The 8,890-nt window shown below is 39.0% G+C and overlaps 1 pseudogene; it reads left to right on the top strand.

The window, feature by feature from the left end:
- The first annotated feature begins 2,124 nt into the window (after positions 1-2,124).
- LOC144521660 (uncharacterized) lies at positions 2,125-7,391 on the top strand (annotated as a pseudogene).
- Positions 7,392-8,890: the final 1,499 nt, after the last annotated feature.

The raw sequence follows: 8,890 nt of genomic DNA, 5'->3' as shown, positions 1-8,890 counted from the left end.
AGGCCCTATGACCAAAAGTTTTTCTTTTAACAACTTTTCATCTTTAATGTCTTAAGATGGCACAGACCAAATTTGAAGTTGATCGGATGAAATCTCTAGGAGGAGTTCGTTAATGTACGACATGTGGAAATGGCCAAAATCGCACTAATTTTGAACCTTCAATTCCAAATGGCGGACTTCCTGTTGGGTTTAGGGTATGGCTCCAATGACGTTTTCTGTGCGTCTCGACATGATACATATGTGTACCAAGTTTCGCATATGTACTGCAGGGGCTCAATTTTTTTAATTTTGTAGGCGGCGCTAGCAAGCCATTTTTGCGCTCCTATTCCCGAAACCCTTAATATACGTAAATTTTCACCAGACTTGATGCAACCGCCAAATTTGGTGAGTTTTTGAATATGTTAAGCCCCCAAAAAGACAATTAATTTGCCGGGAAAAAGAATAATAATAATTCCTTCAGTTCCAATAGGGCCTTCGCGTCGGCACCTGGCAGATAAGGGCATAAGGTTGGTCATCGTTTCCTCTAATATTGTTTGTATTTTCAGTCACTTTATGATATGCCGAGTTTTTCGGACTTGGAGATGAGTGTTGTGAAAGTAAAACTAGCATGTCAACATATTAGCCTGCAGTTAATATTACCAGGCTAATGAGCCTGTTTACATGAAAGGGTGTAACTTCAGAGATAGAAATGCAATTACTACAGTATACTGGATGTGATAGAAGGTTCAAAGGAGAACCATTTTATATTTAATTTAATATTTCATTGTAATTAAGGTTGATTTCTGAAAAACAAGTGAAAAAAAAACAAACGGGAAGTAGCACTCAATTTAAGCACTCAAAGGGGCATTTACAATAATAAAAAGGGGTTAAAATGAAAAATGTATGGATATATTTAAAGTAAAAGTATTTAGTTTTCTTTGTTTTCTCAGCTCTTACAGTGGTTAGATGCAGTGTGTTCAAAACATGTTTGAAACTGTAAAGGAAAAATGAAGTCTTTGTGAACCATTAGTTAAAAAGATCCAGACCATCTTTCAGCCGGGGAGGCTACACTATGATAATGATTATTATGGTTCATAGTATACTGTGATTTATATAAACAAACATTTGAATGCTGTGATTGCTGGCTGTTAGATGCATCAATGCATTCATATTCTGGACACAATCTAGATAATGGATAATCATGATCATCAAGGTAACTCACCACTCACTAGGTAGAGTGTGTACCATTAAAGCGGCCTTATCATGTTTTGTTGTCATTTGAGTGTACATGTGTAAAGATCTGACGTTGATCTAGTGAACGATCAATCCTTGCAACTGTAGCTTTTGCATGCATTTAAAAGACATTGATATATCCCACTTGGTTTGTTAGGTTTCAAGAGAGGAAAACTATCCAGAATACATGACAGTGAAGATAACAAGAGGGGGGAAAATGTCCACTGTAATCACCATACAGGACTCACACTGTTATAGCTCTGAGTCTTCAGTGGAAAGAAAGATGAGAACTGACTGAGTTAAACTCAGAATCAAATGAAAACCTTTTTTACAATTTGAATATGTGTGCATAACAAAGGTTGTCACAAAGATTTTATTTCACATTGACAATGTTTCACTAATGTTTAAAAGCTGTGTGAATGTTTAAGTCAAAGAGTATTAATAAACTATGAATCATTGTTTAGTAATGCTTATTCAGCACTCTTACATTTACCAAGTTAAGGTGCATATGTTCTCAACTTTACAATAAGGCTATCAAACAGCATTAATAACTTTAATTATGGTGTAATAATGCTTATTCAGTATTGTTATACATTTATCAAGTGTAAGTTAAGGTGCATATGTTCTCATCTTTACAATGAGGCTACCAAACAGCATTAATAACGGTTTAATTATGGTGTATTAATGCTTCTTCAGTATTGTTATACATTAATTAAGTGATAGTTAAGGTGCATATGTTCTCAACTTTACAATAAGGGTATCAAACAGCAATAATAACTTTGATTATGGTTTAGTAATGCTCATTCAGTATTATTTTACATTTATCAAGTGTAAGTTAAGGTGCGTGTGTTCTCAACTTTACAATAAGGCTATCAAACAGCAATAACTGTTTAACTAGATCTGCAAGCAGTTATGACGGGACCCAAGCCACCCACGGCAGTCGCCCCCGACGCCCCAGGGAGCGCGCGAAAGCGGAACCCGAAGCCGGGCGGCGGGGAGGCAAATGTCGCTAAATATCGAGAGGCGCGAGCCGTTGCAAACGTAGCGGTCAAAAGTTCACCTCCACGCATATACAGACTACCTTTAACAATGATATACAGATAGGATTGGAGATGAAAAGTTCAACTGACACGTTACCGCGATCAGCTTCGTGGGAAATTAAGAATCAATGCCACCGACATAACCAATCACACTATGATAGACTCTCCACTTAGCACCAACTGCAATTTTTAACTGTAAATGAATGTAGCCTACTGGCAGTCTGGCACATGTGGGTGCTCAGTATTTTCATCGGCGCCTATGAATGGTGTTGATTTTGGATAGAAAAAGTGAAGGAAAAGAATTGCATTCGTCCACTGTGAAGGTTGTAGAAACTTTGTCAGGTGGCTTAAGAAGTTTGTTTATTGTAAAAAACCAGAGGAGCACGCAAAAGCGAAAACCAAAACGTAACGTAGGAGGCAAACATCAGTAAATATTGAGAAGTGTGAGCTGCAAGGTCTGTGGTACATTCCCATTGCAAATATGTCATTGACATTGAGTAAAAGGGCCAAAACTCGTCTATGTCGATTATAGCGCCCCCTAATGGCCGATCTTCGCCAAATTTGGTAGGGAGCCTCTGAGCGGCATGGTGAACTAGCATCACAGGTTTCGTGTTGATTGCGTGGAGGTGTGGCAGAGATACTGCAATTGCAAATTTCCCATTTAAATGCATTGAGTTATTGGCCAAAACAAATAAACGTTGCTTATAGCGCCCCCTAATGGCCGATCTTTGCCAAGTTTGGTACAGAGCATCGTAGTGGGATGGTGAACAAAGATCTCAAGTTCTTTGCTGATAACATTTAATTTGGTCGAGATATGATATGATACGTGTGTAGCTAGCTAGGAAAATTTGTTTGGTCGTCAAATGCGCATACTTTAACGTAGCAAAATTCCTTGAGTAACTTTTGCTCACGTCTATCTGGAGATGCTACGTACCAGGTTTTGTGCTGATCCATCGCACGGCCTAGGAAGAGTTCGAGAAAGTTGGTTTTGCGCATTGCGCGATATTGTGGAAAGAAATTTATGCGGAAATGGCCGTGGCCTATATCATGTGATTCAGCTTGATTCAAGGAACACGTGGATGTATAGACTTCTAATGTGCGATGTGTAATGTGGGAGTTAAAGGCAAAAAACCATTATAGCGCCACCTAGTGGTCCACATGTGTAATTTTTGGTAGGTGTGGTCCCTGACCCATTGTCTATATACCCTGTAATTTTAAAGTTTCACATTAGTGTAAGTAGTAAATGTAGACGTGGGTCCCATAGGCCACGCCCCCTTTGACCCCTCAGTACCCCACTCAAGGATTGGCCTCAGGAGTGGCCCTGATGGTACCCAACAAATTCTGTAAAAATCGGATGAGCGGTTCATGAAATATAAACGTTTTGTACTTGTAGCGCCCCCTAGTGGCCAATCTTTGTAAAACGCGTGGGTGACCTTTAGAGTGTCATGGTAAACAAGAATCTAAAGATTGGCGTTGATGGCATTTATTTTGGCCGAGATATGGCAAAGTTGGTGTTTTCATAGTTAGCTACACAAATTTGTTTGTGCGTAATTTTTGCAATTTTTATCCTATCAAAATTCTTTTTATTAACTTTTTGTCCGGCCCATCTGGAGATGCTACCTGCCTAATTTTGTGCCGATCGGTCGCATAGTCTAGGAGGAGTTCGAAAAAGTAGGTTGTTGATAAATCGCGATTTTTCACGATAAAAGTTTACGCGGAAATGGGCGTGGCCTATATCACATGATTCAGTTGGATCCAGGGAACGCGTGGATGTATGGTTTTTGAATGTACGTTGTACAGTGTGGGAGTTATAGGGCCAAACGCGTTTTTTCTGCACCTAGTGGTGGAAGTTGGTCAATTGTTGCGCCTGAGGTCTTTGCGGAGTTCTGGACCATTCCTGAAAATGCCAACCCCCCACCATGCACGGTTTAGGCTGTAGTCGTAGTTTTAGGCGGAGAAGAATAATGAATAATCAGTAGAAAAACAATAGGGTTCCACAGCCCTGTTGTGCGAACGGCGTAGCTCTTGCTACCGCCGGTTCTTGCAGACTCGGACTTGGACCCCTAACTAGAACTGCAAGCAGTTATGACGGGGCTCAAGCCACCCACGCCAGTCGCCCCTGACGCCCGGGGAGCATGCGAAATTGTTAAATGTTTATTAGACAATTTATTCAACTGTTAACGGTTAGTTAATGCTTATTAATGCATTAACTAATGCTAATTAATGTACCCTTATTGTAAAGTGTTACCGAAAATTGTAATGGGTGCATCTCTAATTTATGCCGATGTGAGTAGTTCATGTAGATTTTGAAAAGTGATACATTTTAAAGTGTTCTTTTTTATTAAAAATAATATACTATTTTTCATTTAAATGTCCGGAAGAGCTCCGTAATAAAATGTCCAAACATATTTTAGTTCACATTTAGTTACTTTTTGTGAGTCAATACAGTCATAAACCATGACAACCCAAGGTTGATATCAGTAACTGAGGTGCAATGTTATGCGCTTCTCTGTGCTTCCGTTGGAGCAGTCGCCCACTCATAATCCCATAACCACGGTGTCTGTCCCCCGACTCAGATCAGTTAAATCAAAAGTAAACAAAAGAGGAGCTATACTTAACAACCTAATTGGAATTAAAACTATCACTGCAATGACAGAATAGGAAAATTAGATTACACTATTAAATATTAGATCTCTGTCTTCTGAAGCAGTACTAGTAATATCAGATAATCAAATTGATCTATTCTGTCTTACTGAAACATGGCTGTGCCATGAAGAATATGTTAGTCTAAATGAATCCACTCTCAGTCATATTAATACTCAAATTCCACGAGGCTCTGGCCGAGAAGGGGGAGTTGCAGCCATCTTTTATTCAAGCCTGTTAATTAATCCTAAACCTACACTAAATTATAACTTGTTTGAAAGCCTTGTTCTTAACCTTCTACATCCAACATGGAAAACACTACAGCCAATTACATTTGTTATTTACCGAGCTCCAGGTCCATATTCTGAATTTTTATCAAAGTACTTATTGTAGGTGATTTTAATATCCATGTGGACATTGACAGCGATAGCCTTAGTATTGCTTTCAACTCACTACTAAATTAGATTCAATTGGTTTCAGTCAGAGTGTGCATAAGGCCACTCACTGTTTTAACCACACCCTCGAAGTTGTGCTGGCATATGGCATCGAAATTGAAGATTTAACAATATTTCCGCGGAATCCTTTATTCTCTAATAACATTTGAATTCTTACTACCCAACTATACGAAATTAAATAAAAGCTTCTACACTAGATGTCTATCTGACAGTGCTATAGCTAAATTTAAAGAAGATATTCCAACAGCATTTAATTCAATGCCGTTCCTTAATATAACAGAGGACTCTTATGTTAACTTTAGTCCCTCCCAAATTGATAATTTTGTAGATGGTGCTACGGGCTCGCTACGGACTATTTTAGACTCTGTTGCTCCTCTCAAAAAGAAGATGATGAAGCAAAGGAAACTAGCACCTTGGTATAACTCGCAAACTCGCAAATTAAAACAAACCTCGCGAACACTTGAAAGTAAATGGCGTTCCACCAAACTGGAAGAATTTCGTTTAGATTGGCAAGACTATTACTCATCACTAATAGAAGAAAATAAGAACAACTCAAGGTTTCTTTTCAGCACTGTAGCCACGCTGACAAAGAGTCACAGCTCTATTGACCCATCTATTCCTATAGCTCTGAGTAGTGACAACTTCATGAGCTTCTTTAATGATAAAATTATAACAGAGATAAAATTCATCACCTCTTGCCCTCAACTTCTAGCGGTTCACCTTTAAACGCAGGACCGCTAGAAAGAACAACAAGACCTGACATATACCACCCTATATCTATAGCAACTATAGATCTATATCTAATCTCCCCTTTCTCTCCAAGATCCTTGAGAAGGTAGTCGCCAATCAGTTATGTGACTTTCTACATAGCAATAGTTTATTTGAGGACTTTCAGTCAGGATTTAAAATGCATCATAGCACAGAGACAGCACTGGTGAAAATTACTAACGACTTTCTAACTGCTTCAGACAAAGGACTTGTCTCCGTACTTGTCTTACTAGATCTTAGTGCTGCATTCGACACAATTGACCATACCATCCTGTTATAGAGACTGGAACACTTAGTTGGCATTAAAGGAATCGCACTAAGCTGTTATTTATCTGATCAATCTCAATTTGTTAATGTAAACGAAGAATCCTCCAGGCACGCTAAAGTTAGCCATGGCGTTCCACAAGGCTCAGTGCTTGGACCAATTCTATTCACCTTATATATGCTTTATATATATATATATATATATATATATATATATATATATATATATATATATATATATGAAACACTCAATTAACTTTCATTGTTATGCGATGACACCCAATTATACCTATCAATTAAGCCAGACGAAACCAGTCAGTTAACTAAACTCCAAGCATGCCTCAAAGATATAAAATCATGGATGACTTACAATTTTCTGATGTTAAACTCAGACAAAACTGAAGTGATTGTGCTGGGCCCTAAACACCTCTGAACCTCATTATCTAAAGATATAGCTACTCTGGATGGTATTGCCGGGCCACCAGCACTACTGTCAGAAATCTAGGAGTTATTTTTGATCAGGTTATATCCTTTAATGTCCACCTAAAACAAACCTCAAGAACTATCCTTACTATCAAGATGCTCAAATAAAACCCTAAAGACTCTCCAGCTGATCCAGAATGCTGCAGCGTGTGTTCTGACAAGAACTAAGAGAACTAACAAGAACTATCATATTTCTCCTGTATTAGCTTCTCTGCATTGTCTTCCTGTAAAATCCAGGATTGAATTTAAAATCCTTCTTCTGACCTACAAAGCTCTAAATGGTCAAGCACCATCATATCTTGAAGAGCTCATAGTACCTTATTGCCCCACTAGAGCACTGCGCACCCAGAATGCAGAGTTACTTGTGGTTCCTAGAGTTTCTAAAAGTAGAATGGGAACCAGAGCCTTCAGCTATCAGGCTCCTCTCCTGTGGAACCAGCTTCCAGTCTGGGTTCGGGGGGCAGACACCGTCACCACATTTAAGAGTAAACTTAAAACTCTCCTCTTCGATAAAGCTTATAGTTAGGGAGTAAGGAGCTGCAGCGTTCAGCCAGACCGGCGGAGGAGGGTGTGTGTCTACAGACGCAGCACCCCTTCTCTTCTCTGTTTCTCTTCATAGTCGTCAGATTCATGCAGCATGTTTCCTTGGATTAGGGTGGCACCTAAATCATGGTTGCAGCTGTCGCCGTGCTATGCCCTGTTACACCCTGCTACGCTCTGCAGTGCCCTGCTACGTCCTGCTATGTGCCTGGGTCTGTCCGAGGTTTCTCCCTTAAAGGAAGTTTTTGTCACCACAGAGGTTTCTTCCTAAAAAGGAGTTTTTCCTCGCCACTGTCGCACTAAATGCTTGCTCTTGGGGGAATTACTGGAATTGTTGGGTCTTTGTATATTATAGAGTGTGGTCTATCTACTCTATCTGTAACTCTTGTTATGATTTGATACTATAAATAAAATTGAATATAAATAGTTTTAAAGGTATATGATTGTAGTTAAGTATCACTTACTGTTTGTAAACACACAGCAATCATGTAAATGAAAACAGGGAGCACCAAACAAACCAGTGAATTAGAGGAATAAACGTTATTTTCTGATTGTTTTACAGCAGTTATGTTTTAAAACATAAATGAGCACACACACCTCTGCTGTATGCTGCCGCACTGTCGGATTATAAGTGAATGCAGAGCTTCATCCTGTCCATGTGATATAAGACACTAAGGGGCAAAGCGGCGATTGGGAATGAGAACGCCCCCCTAATGGCTCTCTGCTGACACCCATAAATGTACTTTGCGGCAATAGGAGGTTTTACCATATAGCATAGGAAAAGGGCCTTGTGGATTTGTGTTTTGTAATTTGTTTTTTTAATTATAACCGGTTACACATATATCATATACAGTGCACAGAGAGGCCAGAGAAATGTGTGCTGCAACAAAACTACCTGTACAATGTGCTGAAAAGCCGGAGATCCTGGGAGTTCATCGACCATGTGTTTGTCTTTGCAGCTGTCACCTGTTGATGCTGTTCTACCCTCCTGCAGTAACCACAGGCTGTAAAAAATAATGGACGTAGCATCTAACAAAGTAATGTTAAAGCATGGATTAAATTAGCGGAGGTATTGCAGGCAGTTATTAGTGTAACCCAGTGACAAATAAAGGGTTAAAACGGATAGATAAACAGAGACATTTATTAAATAAAGTAACGTTGTGTAACCCAGTGTGTGATAAGAGCATTAGAATATATTATTTTAAGATTATTTTATTTATTTTATTTCCACCATTCCTATTCACTAAAATGGTATTTCAATTATATTATTCACACGTCAGGCTCCGTGAAGGAAAAAAAGAGAGTAGTACAATATGGCTTTGAGTAAAATAAACCACACGGAGAGATGATTAATTTTAAAACTAGTTGAACTACAAGTGGGAGTGGAACAATAGTTGTATGCTTGTTGAAGTGAAGGACAACCTGTGTGTCAGAGGTAAACCGCTTCTGGCGTTGTTTCAGTGAGTTTCACACAGTTTGGCTACG

Source organism: Sander vitreus, chromosome 1, assembly GCF_031162955.1.
Source record: "Sander vitreus isolate 19-12246 chromosome 1, sanVit1, whole genome shotgun sequence".
NCBI lineage: Eukaryota > Metazoa > Chordata > Actinopteri > Perciformes > Percidae > Sander > Sander vitreus.
Note: the sequence above shows the minus strand (reverse complement) of the source record. Positions and strands in the feature narration are given on the sequence as shown.